This window comes from Scyliorhinus torazame, chromosome 4, assembly GCF_047496885.1.
Source record: "Scyliorhinus torazame isolate Kashiwa2021f chromosome 4, sScyTor2.1, whole genome shotgun sequence".
In the NCBI taxonomy this organism is placed as follows: Eukaryota; Metazoa; Chordata; class Chondrichthyes; order Carcharhiniformes; family Scyliorhinidae; genus Scyliorhinus; species Scyliorhinus torazame.
Genome location: NC_092710.1, coordinates 64,987,249 through 65,005,652, shown reverse-complemented (window position 1 = coordinate 65,005,652; position 18,404 = coordinate 64,987,249). Strand labels below are relative to the sequence as shown.

General features: G+C 47.5%; 2 long non-coding RNA genes across 2 annotated transcripts; one reads left to right on the top strand and one right to left on the bottom strand.

The window, feature by feature from the left end:
• Positions 1–1,318: 1,318 nt before the first annotated feature.
• LOC140410274 (uncharacterized) lies at positions 1,319–3,429 on the bottom strand. The gene is made up of 2 exons (XR_011940603.1): positions 3,107–3,429; positions 1,319–2,967 (listed from the first exon to the last, which is right to left on the bottom strand). It is a non-coding gene; the product is annotated as an uncharacterized lncRNA (long non-coding RNA).
• LOC140410273 (uncharacterized) lies at positions 2,971–12,429 on the top strand. The gene is made up of 3 exons (XR_011940602.1): positions 2,971–3,174; positions 4,761–4,869; positions 11,664–12,429. It is a non-coding gene; the product is annotated as an uncharacterized lncRNA (long non-coding RNA).
• The last annotated feature ends 5,975 nt before the right edge of the window (positions 12,430–18,404 follow it).

Below are 18,404 nucleotides of genomic sequence, written 5' to 3'. Positions count from 1 at the left end.
AGAAACCGTGTTTGCCAAATTTATTAGAGTTATTTGAGCATTTACCACGCAGGGTAGATAAAGGGATACCAGTAAACGTAATGCATTTAGATTTCCAAAAAGCATTATGAAAAGTGGCACATTAAAGATTACTATACAAGATAACAGCACTGGCAGGCCGATCTCATTCTGAGGTTAGTTTTGTTTTGGACAGTTGCTGAAGAAGGCTTTGAATTTTCTCTCTTCCTAAAAGGTTGGGGGGGGGGGGGGGTAAATCTCTCTCTACAGTCAGATTGACCTGCAAGGAGGTTCAGTCCAGCATCAGCAGCAGGCAAGCAAGTTAAAGAACCCTTTTTAAAAACTCAGATGGGGAACTCTTTGAAAAGGCTGTTAAAGACATTCTGGGGAAATTGTCAACAAATGAGAATTACACAGGCCCGGGGCTGTTCTTTTGGTTGAAGGCTCAGGTTAATAAAACGAAAAGTGACTCTCCAGGGAGTCTTACTACCTGAGACTTCTGATTGAATGCAAATTCTAGAAGATTCAAACCAAATGGTGGTTTCAACTCTCTGCGTCCTGGGAAGATAGCTGGCTACAACGACTTTGAAATCAGCAACAAAGTCACTCATCTCTCATTCTTCCATTTTAATCCCTATTATTTTACCCCTTTTTCCTGTGTGTGTTTGTCTTGTTCGTGTTTGGGTTAGAGGGTGGGAAGGTAATGATGGGGGGAGTAATAGATTAGCTGGCCGATACGCTATGAAAATCACTACATGTCTTATTTCTATTATTGTTGCAAATAAACATTTTTTTTGTGTTTCACTTACAAATCTGGTGCCTGTAAGTCCCTGGAGCAGACAAGGGTAAAAGATCTCAGAAACTATGTATGAATTATTGGTTAATTCACTTGTATTGGGACTCCGGGGCCTATGGGACTGGAATTGACCATGCACTAGCCCAGGGTGTCATAACATTATGAAACTGTATGTCTCGTTGGCAGCTCACAACAGGTAGACTACTGACCATACTCAGCCAGCTCACTCAAGCTTGAAAAACTCAGAATTCAACAGGCCATTAGATGTGATTATGTGACTCAACAACACTTGTTGAACAATACTGGATGTGTTTAGAATTACACTAACAACCAATTTAAGATGATCAAATAAGCTCACAATATGGCTCACTTATGCTTGCTCGAAGCTTTACATATATATGTATATATATATATATATATATATATATAAAATCCACGAGCAGGAATTAGTCCTCTGCAGGCAGAAAGAATGTGTCCAGGTATTGTGCCATTTATGAATTAAGCAAAGGTCTGAGGGATAATTAATCTTTGGTGAATTCTCTATGGTAATAATCTTTATTGTCACAAGTAGGCATACATTAACACTGCAATGAAGTTACTGTGAAAATCCCCGAGTCGCCACATTCCGGTGCCTGGTCGGGTACACGGAGGGATAATTCAGAATGTCGAAATTACCTAACAGCACGTGTTTTGGGACATGGGAAAAAAAAACGCAGCAGCCGGAGGAAACCCACGCAGACACAGGGAGAAAGTGCAGACTCCGCACAGACGGTGAACCAAGCCGGAATCCAACCTGGGACCCTGGAGCTGTGAAGCAACAATGCTAACCACTGTGCTACCGTGCCGCACATATGACCAGAGTTGACTTGTTAACCAATAAGCCCCCTTTTCCGATGCAGTATGAATTGTTGTTCCCTTTGCAGTTGGGATTCTTCCATTTGTCCTGATGAGTACAAGATGAAAACCTGCAGAAAGATGTCTTTTTTTCTCAGTAACACTCAACCAAGTGATACCTCTAGAATTGGAGCAGTGCAGTCATTTATGAACCTGTTGATGCTTCACCAGGTAGGATGATCGACTGAATCCCTTCCCACAAATGGAGCAGGTGAATGGATTCTCACCAGTGTGAGTTCGCTGGTGTGTCAGCAGTTTGGAGCTGTGAGCGAATCTCTCCTCACACACAGAGCAGACAAAAGGTCTCTCCCCAGTGTGAAGCCGCTGATGTGTCAGTAAGTTGGATGACTGAGTAAATCCTTTCCCACACACAGAGCAGGTGAACGGTCTCTCCCCTGTGTGAACTCGCCGATGTCTCAGCAAGGTTGATAACTGAGTAAATCCCTTGCCACACACAGAGCAGATGAAAGGTCTTTCCCCAGTGTGAACTTGCTGGTGTCTCAGTAAAGTCGATGACTGAGTAAATCCTTTCCCACATAGAGAGCAGGCAAATGGTTTCTCCCCATTGTGAACTTGCTGGTGTCTTAGCAGGTCAGATGACTGAGTGAATCCCTTCCCACACACAGAGCAGGTGAACGGTCTCTCTCCAGTGTGAACTCGCTGGTGTCTCAGCAGGTCGGATGACTGAGTAAATCCTTTCCCACACTTGGGGCAAGTGAATGACCTCTTCCCAGTGTGACTGTGTCGATGAGTTTTCAGTTCAGGTGGGTGATCAAATCCCTTCCCACAGTTCCCACAATTACATGGCCTCACCCCAGTTTGGTCACACTTGTGCCTCTCCAAATGAGATGATCGTTCAAATCTACATCCACATATAGAACATGTGTACAGTTTGTCCACACTGCAAGTGTTTTTCTTCTCTTCCATTTGTCCAATAATCTTCAGGTCCTGATAAATGGTGTAAATCAGACAGCTCGGTCTCGTATTTCATTTGAGCTCCCTGTCTGTTTCCCTGTAAAGCAAGTTTCCATCAGCAATAAATAAAAGCTGCGGGAGGAATTCAGAGCAGAGAATTTACTAGCTTTACCAGTATGTTGCTCCAGATCCTGCAGCCTCTCTCCTCTCTGTGCTGGAATCAGTCTCTCACAAAATGTCCCTTTAACACGTAAGTGACTATCGAGGGAAGGTGTCCTTTTAAATATGCCGATCGACTTCCGGGAAATGCGCATGCTCAGTCAGCTGAAACGACAGGGCCGGCTCTGCGCCTGCGCGCTGGATTCCTGCGGAAGAAGGACATTGAAAGGTCGAATTGTGGACGGAACATGAGTTTTCCCAAATCGAGTGATGAGCTTGAGGATTGCGTAGAAGCGTGTGGAAAGATGGAGAGAATCAATTAAAATACAAACCCGAGAGACCAACCTCGGGAACATGTCACCGCAAGAAGTTCCAAAGCGAAGACCACATTATCCCGGAGACTCGCTGATGCCGTGAGTGACGTCAGCATAGACCAATAGGGTGGGAGAAGCTGGAGGACCGAGGAGGCGGTGGGCCCTCCAACCAATGGCGGCGCGACCAGGGGTTGGGGCATCTCGCGGGAGCTCAGGGGCGCTGGAACGGCTCGTGAGAGCAGCTGAGTTAACAGGGGCTGGAGACTGGAGCTGCTCTGTGACAGGGGGTGGAGGCTGCAGCTGCTCTGTGACAGGGGGTGGAGACTGGACCTGCTCTGTGACAGGGGGTGGAGGCTGCAGCTGCTCTGTGACAGGGGGTGGAGGCTGCAGCTGCTCTGGGAGAGGGGGTGGAGGCTGCAGCTGCTCTGTGACGGGTGGAGGCTGCAGCTGCTCTGTGACAGGGGGTGGAGACTGCAGCTGCTCTGTGACAGGAGGTGGAGGCTGGACCTGCTCTGTGACAGGGGGTGGAGGCTGCAGCTGCTCTGTGACAGGGGGTGGAGACTGGAGCTGCTCTGTGACAAGGGGTGGAGGCTGCAGCTGCTCTGTGACAGGGGGTGGAGGCTGCAGCTGCTCTGTGACAGGGGGTGGAGGCTGCAGCTGCTCTGTGACAGGGGGTGGAGACTGGAGCTGCTCTGTGACAGGGGGTGGAGGCTGGAGCTGCTCTGTGACAGGGGGTGAAGGTTGGACCTGCTCTGTGACAGAGGGGAGACTGGAGCTGCTGTGGGACAGGGAGTGGAGGCCGGAGCTGCTCTGGGAGGGGGGCGGGTGGAGACTGGGCCTGCTCTGTGATAGGGGGAGACTGGAGCTGCTGTGGGACAGGGGGTGGAGGCCGGAGCTGCTCTGGGAGGGGGAGGGGGGTTGGAGACTGGACCTGCTCTGGGACAGCGAGGGTGGAGACTGGACCTGCTCTGGGACAGCGAGGGTGGAGACTGGACCTGCTCTGGGACAGCGAGGGTGGAGACTGGACCTGCCCTGGGACAGCGAGGGTGGAGACTGGACCTGCCCTGGGACAGCGAGGGTGGAGACTGGACCTGCCCTGGGACAGTGAGGGTGGAGACTGGACCTGCTTGGGACAGCGGGGGTGGAGACTGGAGCTGCTCTGGGAGAGTGGTTGGAGGCTGGAGCTGCTCTGGGACAGGGAGTGGGGGCTAGAGCTGCTCTGGGACAGGGTGGGGTGGAGGCTGGAGTTGCTGTGGGAGAGGAGGTGTAGGCTGAAGCTGCTGCCATAGCGAGATATATATGTAAAATATATGTAACAAGCGACGTGAATAAAGGGGAACCAGTGGATGTGGTGTATTTGGATTTCCAATTGGTATTTAATAAGGTGCCACGTCAAAGGTTACTGTTCCAAATACGAGCTCATGGTGTCAGGAGTAACATTAATATGGAAAGAGGATTAGTTGCCTGACAGCACACAGAAAATTGGAATAAACAATTTGCGGATATGTTAACTTGTCCATTTTGGCAGGAAGAATAGAAAAGCAGTTTATTATTTAAACAAAGGGATTGCGGAACTCTGCAGTACATTGGTTATCCTGGTATATGAGTCACAAAAAGCTGGTCATTTATTGGAATGAAATGTAACTATTGAGGTTTTAAAAATATGTTTTATTAATATTTTTCAGTTTACCATACAACAATAGAAACAACAACAGTAAAATGGAACAAAGAAGGCTTAGAGAGAATTGGATATTATCTAATATCAAGCATCTTCCAAAGCTTTCATTTAAAGGGGTAAGTCATAGCAGGAGAGCTCAAAGCCTTGGTTTGCTCCTCTTGCTCCATGTGGAAAGACAGGAACATTTCCAATGCCCATCTTGTGTGCAGGAAATGCCTCCAGCTACACCTCCTGGATGCCCAGGCTTTGGAGCTGGAGTGGCAGCTGGATCACTGTGGAGCATCTGCATGGCAGAGAGTGTCGAGGACAGCATGTAAAGTAAGATTCTCACACTGCAGGCTCAGACTGCACAGGCAGAGCAACAGAACAGTGCAAGAATCACCTGTGTTCATTCCCCTGCAAAACAGATGTACCATTTTGGATACTGTTGAGGGGACTGACCTTCCAAGGGAAAACAGCAATAGCCAAATTCATTGCACCTCAGTTGGTTCTGCTGCAGAGGGAGTAGTAAAAAGTGTGGAAATGCAATAGTTATCGGTGATTCGGATTGGGATTAGATAGATGTTTCTGTGGTCACAAATGAGACTCTAGGATGGTATGTTGCCTCCCTGGTGCTCGGGTCAAGGATGTCTCAGGCAGCACGGTAGCATTGTGGATAGCACAATTGCTTCACAGCTCCAGGGTCCCAGGTTCGATTCCGGCTTGGGTCACTGTCTGTGTGGAGTCTGCACATCCTCCCTGTGTGTGCGTGGGTTTCCTCCCAGGTGCTCCGCTTTCCTCCCACAGTCCAAAGATGTGCAAGTTAGGTGGATTGTCCATGATAAATTGCCCTTGGTGTCCAAAATTGCCCTTAGTGTTGGGTGGGGTTACTGGGTTATGGGGATCGGGTGGAGGTGTTGACCTTGGATAGTGTGCTCTTTTCAAGAGCCGGTGCAGACTCGATGGGCCGAATGGCCTCCTTCTGCACTGTAAATTCTATGATAATCTATGAATGGTTATCGGACATTCTGGTGGGAAAGGGTGAACAGCTAGTGGGCATGGTACACATAAATGACATGGGTTAAAAAAAGGGATGAGGTCCTGAAAGTAGAATATAAGGAGTTAGGAAAAAAGTTGAGAAGTCAGACCTCAAAGGTAGTGATCTCAGGATTACTACCAATGTCACGTGCTACTCAGGGTAGAAATAGCAGACGTATTGCTTGAAAACGTGGCTGAAGAGATGGTGCTTGGGGGAGGTTTTCAGATTCCAGGGGCATTGGGGAGTTCTGGGGAGGTGGGACCTGTACGGGTTACACCTGGGCAGGACTGGGACTGATGTTCGGGGGGGGGGGGGATACTTGATCGGTTGGGGAGGGTTTAAACTTACATGGCAGGGGTGTGGGAACCTGTGTAAGCATTCAGAGCAGGGAGAATGAAGAACAAGATAAAAAAAACAGCAAGGAGAATGGGCAGAGAAACCAAGGGCCTGTGTCAGATAATGACACTGTAAAAAATAGTAGGGACGGGGCAAGGAATGTTAAAAGGACTAGCCTTAAGGTTTTGTACCTGAACGTGCGGAGCATTCAAAATAAAATGGATGAATTAATTGCGTAGATAGATGTAAAGGGGTATGATATAGTTATGGATTATGGAGACATAGCTCCAAGGTGACCACAGGTGGGAACTAAACTTTAGAGGTTTTCAGTTTTTTTGGAAGGACAGGCAGAAAGGAAAAGGTGATGGAGTTTCATTGTTGATTGAGGAAGCTATTGATACAATATTGAGGAACGATATTAGCACAGATGATGCGGACTCTGTCTGGGCTGAGTTAAGAAACATCAAGGGACAAAAAACATTTGTAGGGGTGTTATACAGACCACCAAACTGCAGTAGCCATATTGGGAAAAGCATTAGACATGAAATCAGAGATGCATGTGATGAAGGAACATCTGCAGTTAAGGGTGACTTTAATCTGCACATAGATTAGGTGAATTAAATTAGTCACAGTACATTAGGGGAGGAATTTCTGGAGTGTATGCAAAATGGTTTCATGGATGAATGTATTAAGGAACCAACAAGGGAATAAGCCAAGTTGGACAGGGTGATGTGCAATGAGAAAGGATTAGTTGGCAATCTAGTTGTGAGAGAACCCTTGGGGATGAGTGACCATAATATGATAGAATTCTTTATCAAGGTGGATAGTGAGGTAATTGATTCTGAGACCAGGGTCCTGCATCTCAATAAAAGTAACTATGATGGTAAGAGGCATGAGCTGGCCACGATGGCCTGGTAAACGTTTCTGAAAGTACAGCAGACAGGCAATGGCAAGCATTGAAGGAATGAATAGCTGTACTCCAGAAATTATTTATTCCTATTGGCACAAGAGTAGAAAAGGATCTGTGGCCCAACTATGGCTTACAAAGGAAATTTGAGATAGTATTATATTCAAAGATGAGGCATACAAACCAGCAAGAAAAAGCAATAGATCTGAGTATTCGGAACAGTTTAAAATTCAGCAAAGGCGAACCAAGGGATTGATTAAGGAAGGGAAAAGACAATATGAAAGTAAGCTAGCAGGGAACAAAAACTGACTGCAAACGTTTCTGTAGGTAGGTAAAGAGATAAAGATTGATTAAAAACAAATGTAGGCCCCTTACAGTCAGAAATAGGGGAATTCATAAAAGGGAACAAAAATTGCTGAGGAAATAAATTTGTACTGAGTTCACAAAGGAAGAGATAAATAATGTACCGAGAGTTCTGAGAGACACCAGTTTCAGTGAGGAGCTAAAGGAAATTAGATTAGTAAAGAAATGGTTTGGGGGAAATTAATGGGATTGAAGGCGGACAGTTCTTCAGGGCCTCATAATCTTCATCCCAGAGTACTTCAGGAAGTGGCTCTGGAAACAGATCGATTGGTGGTCATTTTCCAAAATCTTTTGGACTCTGGAATGCTTCCACAGATTGGAGCTAATATAACCCTGTTATTCAAAAAGGAAGGAAGAGCGAAAACAGGGAACTATAGACCAGTGAGCCTAATGTCGGTAGTAGGGAAGTTACTAGAGTCCGTTATAAAGGATTTAATAGCATGGCATTTGGAAAGCAGTAGTGTAATCAGACAAAGTCATCATGGATTTGTTGAAGGAAAATCATGCTTGACGAATCTGCTCGAATTCTTTGAAGATGTAACTAGTAGAGTTGACCAGGGAGAACCGGGGGATGTGGTTTAGACTTTCAGAAGACTTTCGACAAGGTCTCAAAGCAGATTACTATGTAAAGTTAAAGCGCATTGGATTGTGGGTACTGTCTTGAGAGTGATAGAAAGCTGTTCAGCAGATGAAGCAAAATTTGCAATAAATGTTTTTTTCTAATTGGCAGGCAGTGACTAGTGGGATACCACAGGGATCTGTGCTAAGACCCCAAATGTTCATATTATAGGTTAATGATTTAAATGAGGGAACTAAATGTATTATCTCCAAACTTGCAGCTGACACTGGTAGGTGGGAGGGTGAATGGTGAGGAGGATGCAGAGATGCTTCAGGGGGATTTGAACAGGCTGAGTGAGTGGGCATATGCATGGCAGATGCATATAATGTGGATAAATGTGAGATTATCTGCTTTGGTAGCAAAAATAGGAAAGCAGATTATTTATTTGATTGGGTGTAGATTGAGGGAGGTGGATACTCAGCGAGACATTAGTGACCTTGTGCATCAATCACTGATGGTGCGCAGGTACAGCAGGCAGTGACAAAGGCAAATGGTATGTTGGCCTTCGTAATGAGAGGATTTGAGAATAGGCATGAGGATGTTTTACTGCAATTGTGTAGGGCATTGTTGAGGCCACACTTGTAATGTTGCGCAGTTTTGGTGTCCTAATCTGAGGAAGCATATTTTTTGCTATGGAGGGAGTGCAGCAAAGGTTTACCAGGCTTATTCCTGAGATGGCCCCTTCCCTTTCCATTCCCCAAATGTAACTTCCGGTCTCGCTGGTTCAAACAGGTAGTTGACGTAAATAGGGGACAGCCTTGATACTGACCCCAATTTAAAATGTTGATGGAGTTGCCTCTATATCTTTTGTTGGAGACAACCACCAGGTTTAAATGAGTAATTTGCCGGCACAAACTGAAGGGAAGCAGTCACCAGTGAACCCAAACTGGGCCCTTCGCAGGATTGTTATCACCACTGAGGTAGTGATGGGCAAGCTAATGGGGCTAAAGGTAGACGCCTCCTGGCCCTGATGGAATGCATCCCAGAGTGCTAAAAAAGATGGCTAGGAAAATTGCAAATGCACTAGTGATAATTTATCAAAATTCACTAGACTCTGGGGTGGTCCCAGTGGATTGGAAATTAGCTAACGTGACACTACTGTTTTAAAAAAAGGAGGTAGGCAGAAAGCGGGTAATTATAGGCCTGTGATCTTAACTTCGGTAGTAGGGAAGATGCTGGAATCCATCATCAAGGAAGAAATAGCGAGGCATCTGGATGGAAATTGTCCCATTGGGCAGACGCAGCATGGGTTCATAAAGGGCAGGTCGTGCCTAACTAATTCAGTGGAATCTTTTGAGGACATTACCAGTGTGGTAGATGACGGGGAGCCAATGTATGTGGTATATCTGGATTTCCAGAAAGCCTTTGACAAGGTGCCACACAAAAGGTTGCTGCATAAGATAAAGATGCATGGCATTAAGGGTAATGTAGTAGCATAGACAGAGGATTGGTTGATTAATAGAAAGCAAAAAGTGGGGATTAATGGGTGTTTCTCTGGATGGCAATCAGTAGCTAGTGGTATCCCTCGGGGATCAGTGTTGGGCCCACAATTGTTCACAATTTACACAGATGATCTGGAGTTGGGGACCAAGGGCAATGTGTCCAAGTTTGCAGACGGCACTAAGATGAGTGGTAAAGTAAAAAGTGCAGAGGATACTGAAAGTCTGCAGAGGGATTTTGATAGGTTAAGTGAATGGGCTAGGGTCTGGCAGATGGAATATAATGTTGACAAATGTGAGGTTATCCATTTTGGTAGGAATAACAGCAAAAGGGTTTATTATTTAAATGATAAAATATTAAAACATGCTGCTGTGCAGAGAGACCTGGGTGTGCTAGTGCATGAGTCACAAAAAGTCGGTTTACAGTTGCAACAGGTGATTAAGAAGGCAAATGGAATTTTGTCCTTCATTGCTAGAGGGATGGAGTTAAAGGCTAGGGAGGTTATGCTGCAATTGTATAAGGTGTTAGTGAGGCCACACCTGGAGTATTGTGTTCAGTTTTGGTCTCCTTACTTGAGAAAGGACGTACTGGCACTGGAGGGTGTGCAGAGGAGATTCACTAGGTTAATCCCAGAGCTGAAGGGGTTGGATTACAAGGAGAGGTTGAGTAAACTGGGACTGTACTCGTTGGAATTTAGAAGGGTGAGGGGGATCTTATAGAAACATATAAAATTATGAAGGGAATAGATAGGATAGATGCGGGCAGGTTGTTTCCACTGGCAGGTGAAAGCAGAACTAGGGGGCGTAGCCTCAAAATAAGGTAAAGTAGATTTAGGACTACGTTTTAGGACTAAAGCTATGTCCCCTCGTGATAGGATTTACCATCCGTGGAAAAAGGCTCTCATTGTCCACCCTATCCAATCCTCTGATCATCTTGTATGCCTCAATTAAGTCACGTCTTAACCTTCTTCTCTCTAACGAAAAAGCCTCAAGTCCCTCCGCCTTTCCTCATAAGATCTTCCCTCCGTACCAGGCAACAATCTGGTGAATCTCCTCTGCACCCTTTCCAATGCTTCCACACCTTTCTACAATGCGGCGACCAGAATTGCACGCAATACTCCAAATGAGGCCGCATCAGAGTTTTGTACAGCTGCAACATGACCTCATGGCTCCGAAACTCAATCCCTCTACCAATAAAAGCTAACATATCGTACGCCTTCTTAAAACCCTCTCAACCTGGGTGGCAACTTTCAGGGATCTATGTACATGGACACCGAGATCTCTCTGCTCATCCACACTGCCAAGAATCTTACCATTAGCCCAGTACTCTGTCTTCCTGTTATTCCTTCCAAAATGAATCACCTCACACTTTTCTGCATTCAACTTCATTTGCCACCTCTCAGCCCAGCGCTGCAGCTTATCTATGTCCCTCTGTAACTTGTAACATCCTTCCGCACTGTCCACAACTCCACCGACTTTAGTGTCATCTGCAAATTTACTCACCCATCCTTCTACGCCTTCCTCCAGGTCATTTATAAAAATGACAAACAGCAGTGGCCCCAAAACAGATCCTTGTGGTACACCACGAGTAACTGGACTCCAGTCTGAACACTTCCCATCAACCACCACCCTTTGTCTTCTTCCAGCTAGCCAATTTCTGATCCAAACTGCTAAATAGAACAGAGAACATTACAGCGCAGTACAGGTCCTTGGCCCTCGATGTTGCACCGACCTGTGAAACCACTCTCTCACTAATTGGTACCACAGGTTTATTACTTCTTCACAATCCTGCACATCCTTTCCCAATCACTCTGTCGTCAGCTTGGTTTTCTCTGTAGTAATTACAATTTGTCATTATCACACCATCCCATGGTCAAAAGCTATCATGTGGTCACAAACCTCGATCATCAGTGTTGCCTGATGTTTCACAAAACAATCATGACAACTGAATTCCCCAAATTTCCCTGGGAGCCGAAGCATTTCCCATTTCTGTCGTTCTAAATGCAATATCATCTCACCTGAATGCTATATCTGCCATTCTCCTAGGTTTCATATGATTACTCCCTGTCCAAACTACTGGGCTACAGAACGTGCCACATCCTTGACACGATGTTTCATTATGTTCACAATTAATGATTTTAACTGGGGTCCATTATTAACAGCCCTTGATCTATCATCCCATATTCTCAATTCCTTACTAATTATGTTTCTTTGTTTGCTGCCTATAGGTTGCCTATGGATTATAATAATCCCTCTTTTATCATTTAATTGGGTTGGATGTTTTAGTTCTGATACAATTCCTTTGCTCCAGATGCCACTGATTCTCTAATTCAACGTCCCCGTGCTGCTATCAGCTTTGATTAAAAAGTACAAATTAGGAACTTCCGGGTGCGGCGATGACCGGAACTTCCGGGTGCAGCGATGACCAGCTGAGTCGCACGTTTCGGCAGCTCCTGGTGAAACGGACTTTTGGGCTCTTGATAGGAGCCCCAACGGCAATTTTGACGGCTAAAAACACTGTGCGGTAAACCAGAAGGGAATCCCCCCTGGATACAGATGAAAAAAGGAGGAGAAAGTGGCCGGATTGCAGTGGATCCTTTAGAACAGCGGCAAGGAAGGCAAGCAAAAACCAAGATGGCGTCGGAAGGTGGCAGTTTAACATGGGGCCCTGAACAATAAGAGTTCTTGAGATGCTGTGTGGAAGAGCTCAAAAAGGAAATGAAGAAAGAGCTGTTGGCCCCGATACTACAGGCGATCGAAGGGCTAAAGGAGGAACAAAAGACCCAGGAGCGGGAGCTTCGGGTCGTGAAGGCAAAGGCAGCCGAGAATGAGGACGACATACAGGGCCTGGTGGTGAAGACGGAGATGCATGAGGCACATCAGAAACGATGTGTGGAAAGGTTGGATGCACTGGAGAACAATGCAAGGAGGAACAACCTGAGGATTCTTGGTCTTCCTGAAGGTGTGGAGGGAGCGGACGTCGGGGCATATGTGAGCACGATGCTGCACTCGTTAATGGGAGCGGAGGCCCCGGCGGGTCCGTTGGAGGTGGAGGGAGCATACCGAGTGATGGCGCGAGGACCGAGAGCAGGAGAAATTCCCAGAGCCATAGTGGTGAGATTCCTCCGTTTTAAGGATAAAGAAATGGTCCTTAGATGGGCAAAGAAAACTCGGAGCAGTAAATGGGAGAACGCGGTGATCCGCGTTTATCAAGACTGGAGTGCGGAGGTGGCGAGAAGGAGGGCGAGCTTTAATCGGGCCAAGGCGGTGCTTCATAAAAAGAAGATGAAATTTGGAATGCTGCAACCGGCAAGACTGTGGGTCACATATCGAGGAAGGCACCACTACTTTGAGACGGCGGATGAAGCGTGGACTTTTATTGTGGAAGAAAAACTGGAATGATTGGATTATTAAAAAGAACATTTGAACAAAGTGGTGGGGCGAATGTGGGGGGCGAAGAGGGGGGTTAAAAAGGGGGGAAAGGGGAGTTTTATGTAGTAATCCTGCGATGTGGTAACTTTTCTCTCTTCCACAGGTGGTGATGGGGGGAGGAGGGGAGGTGGAGGAGATGGGGCGTTGGCCATTGGGGGCGGGGCCAAGGGAGAAGCGCGGGCTTGGTTCCCGCGCTATGATAATCATGGCGGAAATAGAGAAGCAGGAAGGAGGGGGCGTCGCATGGTGCGAGCCGAGGTCACGGGGGGAAGCCGAGGTCGGCCAGAGTTTGCTGGGAGCAACATGGGGGGAGTAATTACGCTAGCGGGGGATCTAGCGGGGAGGTGGGAGGGGGGAATTACTGGGTTGCTGCTGCTGGGGAGAGGGGGGAGCTAGTATGGGAGGGGATGGGCGGGTTGACAAGAGGGGGGGTTAGGAAGCCCCCCAACCCGGCTGATCACGTGGAACGTGAGAGGGCTGAACGGGCTGATAAAGAGGGCACGGGTACTCGCACACCTTAAGAAACTTAAGGCAGATGTGGTTATGTTACAGGAAACGCACCTGAAACTGATAGACCAGGTTAGGCTATGCAAAGGATGGGTGGGGCAGGTGTTCCATTCGGGGCTAGATGCGAAAAACAGGGGGGTGGCTATATTAGTGGGGAAGCGGGTAATGTTCGAGGCAAAGACTATAGTGGCGGATAACGGGGGCAGATACGTGATGGTGAGTGGCAAACTACAGGGGGAGACGGTGGTTTTGGTAAACGTGTATGGCCCGAACTGGGATGATGCCAATTTTATGAGGCGGATGCTAGGACGCATTCCGGACCTAGAGATGGGAAAGCTGATAATGGGGGGAGATTTTAATACGGTGTTGGAACCAGGGCTAGATAGGTCGAAGTCCAGGACTGGAAGGAGGCCGGCAGCAGCCAAGGTACTTAAAGATTTTATGGAGCAGATGGGAGGTGCAGACCCGTGAAGATTTAGCAGACCTAGGAGTAAGGAGTTATCGTTTTTCTCCTATGTCCATAAAGTCTACTCGCGAAGAGACTTTTTTGTGCTGGGAAGGGCGTTGATCCCGAAGGTGAGGGGAACGGAGTATACGGCTATAGCCATTTCGGATCACGCTCCACACTGGGTAGACTTGGAGATAGGGGAGGAAACAGGAGGGCGCCCACCCTGGAGAATGGACATGGGACTAATGGCAGATGAGGGGGTGTGTCTAAGGGTGAAGGGGCGCATTGAAAAGTACTTGGAACTCAATGATAATGGGGAGATCCAGGTGGGAGTGGTCTGGGAGGCGCTGAAGGCGGTGATTAGAGGGGAGCTGATATCAATAAGGGTACATAAAGGGAAGCAGGAGAGTAAGGAACGGGAGCGGTTGCTGCAAGAACATTTGAGGGTGGACAGACCATATGCGGAAGCACCGGAGGAGGGACTGTATAGGGAAAGGCAAAGGCTACATGTAGAATTTGACTTGCTGACTACGGGCACTGCAGAGGCACAATGGAGGAAGGCACAGGGTGTACAGTACGAATATGGGGAGAAGGCGAGCAGGTTTCTGGCACACCAATTGAGGAAAAGGGGAGCAGCGAGGGAAATAGGGGGAGTGAGGGATGAGGAAGGAGAGATGGAGCGGGGAGCGGAGAGAGTGAATGGAGTGTTCAAGACATTTTATAAAAAATTATATGAAGCTCAACCCCCGGATGGGAGAGAGAGAATGATGGGCTTTTTGGATCGGCTGGAATTTCCCAAGGTGGAAGAGCAGGAAAGGGTGGGACTGGGAGCACAGATCGAGGTAGAAGAAGTGGTGAAAGGAATTAGAAGCATGCAGGCGGGAAAGGCCCCGGGACCGGATGGATTCCCAGTCGAATTCTATAGAAAATATGTGGACTTGCTCGCCCCTGTATTGACGAGGACCTTTAATGAGGCAAAGGAAAGGGGACAACTGCCCCCCGACTATGTCTGAAGCAACGATATCGCTTCTCTTAAAGAAGGAAAAGAACCCGCTACAATGCGGGTCCTATAGACCTATTTCCCTCCTAAATGTAGATGCCAAGAACCTGGCCAAGTTAATGGCAATGAGAATAGAGGAATGTGTCCCGGGGGTGGTCCACGAGGACCAAACTGGGTTTGTGAAGGGGAGACAGCTGAACACGAATATACAGAGGCTGTTAGGGGTAATGATGATGCCCCACCAGAGGGGGAAATGGAGATAGTAGTGGCGATGGATGCCGAGAAAGCATTTGATAGAGTGGAGTGGGATTATTTGTGGGAGGTGTTGAGGAGATTTGGTTTTGGAGAGGGGTATGTTAGATGGGTGCAGCTGTTGTATAGGGCCCCGATGGCGAGCGTGATCACGAATGGACGGGGATCTGCATATTTTCGGCTCCATAGAGGGACAAGGCAGGGATGCCCTCTGTCCCCATTATTGTTTGCACTGGCGCTTGAGCCCCTGGCGATAGCGTTGAGGGGTTCCAAGAAGTGGAGGGGAGTACTTAGAGGAGGAGAAGAACACCGGGTATCTTTGTATGCGGACGATTTGTTACTATATGTGGCAGACCCGGCGGAGGGGATGCCAGAAATAATGCGGATACTTGGGGAGTTTGGGGATTTTTCAGGGTATAAATTGAACATGGGGAAAAGTGAGTTGTTTGTGGTGCATCCAGGGGAGCAGAGTAGAGAAATAGAGGACCTACCGTTGAGGAAGGTAACAAGGGACTTTCGTTACCTGGGGATCCAGATAGCCAAGAATTGGGGCACATTGCATAGGATAAATTTAACGCGGTTGGTGGAACAAATGGAGGAGGATTTCAAGAGATGGGATATGGTATACCTGTCACTGGCAGGGAGGGTGCAGGCGGTTAAGATGGTGGTCCTCCCGAGATTCCTCTTTGTGCTTCAGTGCTTCCCGGTGGTGATCACGAAGGCTTTTTTTAAAAGGATCGAAAAGAGCATCATGGGTTTTGTGTGGGCCTGGATTACCTGGGGATTACCTGGGGATCCAGATAGCCAAGAATTGGGGCACATTGCATAGGATAAATTTAACGCGGTTGGTGGAACAAATGGAGGAGGATTTCAAGAGATGGGATATGGTATACCTGTCACTGGCAGGGAGGGTGCAGGCGGTTAAGATGGTGGTCCTCCCGAGATTCCTCTTTGTGCTTCAGTGCTTCCCGGTGGTGATCACGAAGGCTTTTTTAAAAGGATCGAAAAGAGCATCATGGGTTTTGTGTGGGCCTGGATTACCTGGGGATTACCTGGGGATCCAGATAGCCAAGAATTGGGGCACATTGCATAGGATAAATTTAACGCGGTTGGTGGAACAAATGGAGGAGGATTTCAAGAGATGGGATATGGTATACCTGTCACTGGCAGGGAGGGTGCAGGCGGTTAAGATGGTGGTCCTCCCGAGATTCCTCTTTGTGCTTCAGTGCTTCCCGGTGGTGATCACGAAGGCTTTTTTTAAAAGGATCGAAAAGAGCATCATGGGTTTTGTGTGGGCCGGGAAGACCCCGAGAGTGATGAAGGGATTCTTACAGCGTAGCAGGGATAGGGGGGGGCTGGCACTACCGAGCCTAAGTGAGTATTATTGGGCCGCTAATATTTCAATGGTGAGTAAGTGGATGGGAGAGTAGGAGGGAGCGGCGTGGAAGAGATTAGAGAGGGCGTCCTGTAGGGGGACTAGCCTAGAGGCTATGGTGACAGCCCCATTGCCGTTCTCACCGAGGAACTACAGCACAAGCCCGGTGGTGGTGGCTACACTGAAGATTTGGGGACAGTGGAGACGGCATAGGGGAAAGACTGGAGCCTTGGGGGGGGTCCCCGATAAGAAACAACCATAGGTTTGCCCCGGGGGGAATGGATGGGGGATATGGAATGTGGCAAAGAGCAGGAATAACGCAACTGAAAGATCTGTTTGTGGATGGGAAGTTCGTGAGTCTGGGAGCGCTGACCGAGAAATATGGGTTGCCCTAAGGGAATGCATTCAGGTATATGCAACTGAGGGCTTTTGCGAGGCAACAGGTGAGGGAATTCCCGCAGCTCCCGACACAAGAGGTGCAGGACCGAGTGATCTCAAAGACATGGGTGGGGGATGGTAAGGTGTCAGATATATATAGGGAAATGAGGGACGAAGGGGAGACTATGGTAGATGAACTAAAAGGGAAATGGGAAGAAGAGCTGGGGGAGGAGATCGAGGAGGGGCTGTGGGCAGATGCCCTAAGCAGGGTAAACTGTCGTCCTCGTGTGCCAGGCTAAGCCTGATTCAGTTTAAGGTATTACACAGGGCGCATATGACTGGAGTACGGCTCAGTAAATTTTTTGGGGTGGAGGATAGGTGTGCGAGGTGCTCGAGAAGCCCAGAGAATCATACCCATATATTTTGGTCATGCCCGGCACTACAGGGGTTTTGGGTGGGGGTGACAAAGGTGCTTTCAAAAGTAGTGGGGGTCCGGGTCGAACCAAGCTGGGGGTTGGCTATATTTGGGGTTGCACAAGAGCCGGGAGTGCAGGAGGCGAGAGAGGCCGATGTTTTGGCCTTTGCGTCCCTAGCAGCCCGGCGCAGAATATTGCTAATGTGGAAAGAAGCCAAGCCCCCGGGGGTGGAGACCTGGATAAATAACATGGCGGGGTTTATAAAGCTCGAGCGGATTAAGTTCGTTCTAAGGGGGTCGGCTCAAGGGTTCACCAGGCGGTGGCAACCGTTCGTCGAATACCTCGCAGAAAGATAGACGGAATGGGAAAAAGAAGGCAGCAGCAGCAGCCCAGGATCGGGGGGGGGGGGGGGGCGGAGAGGAGGAACCAGAAGGACTCTCAGGGTTGTTAATATATACTGTATAATATGCATAGGTCGTTGCTACAGATAATTATATATTGGACTGTTAAATTATATTTTTGGAGAGTGTTACTTGTGATAAGGCAGTTGCCAATTAGGGTTAGATTTCATTTTTGTTATTTATTATTTATTCATTTTCTGTTTATAAAATAGGTCATTGTTATTTGTGTTGTTATAATATTGTGTAAAGGATGCACAATGTACTGTGTTGGTTGACCAAAAAGTTTCAATAAAATATTTTTTTTTAAAAAAAGTACAAATTACTTATGCTGCTCCTCCGAAAAAGAGGGCCTGCATACTTTAGTGACCATTCCTCCATCGGTGTCTGTGTTTTTCTATGCCACTCCCTGTTTTTTTACTCCCTGTTTCTCCACCATTTTCTTTTCTGAATTTTTAAAAAAGAATGGATGCCCCCCCTGGCTTGTCGCTCGTCCTCCTTAACTTTACTACCATCCGTATATACCACCCAAGCATTTACCAACTCTGTTCTGCTAACTGATTTATCAAGTTTCTGTCCCTTTTTAATGTTATGAATCAACATTAAGGCAGGGTTTGAAAGAATGGTTTCCCATCTTCCCCATTGAGCTGTATTCGCGCCTTGCTGGCAACCCTGTCTCTTGGTCAACTCTGTCAATTCTAAAAATTAATTTGTGACATAAATTTTCAATGTCTGCTATCCTTTTTGTTATGGCTGCCAGACA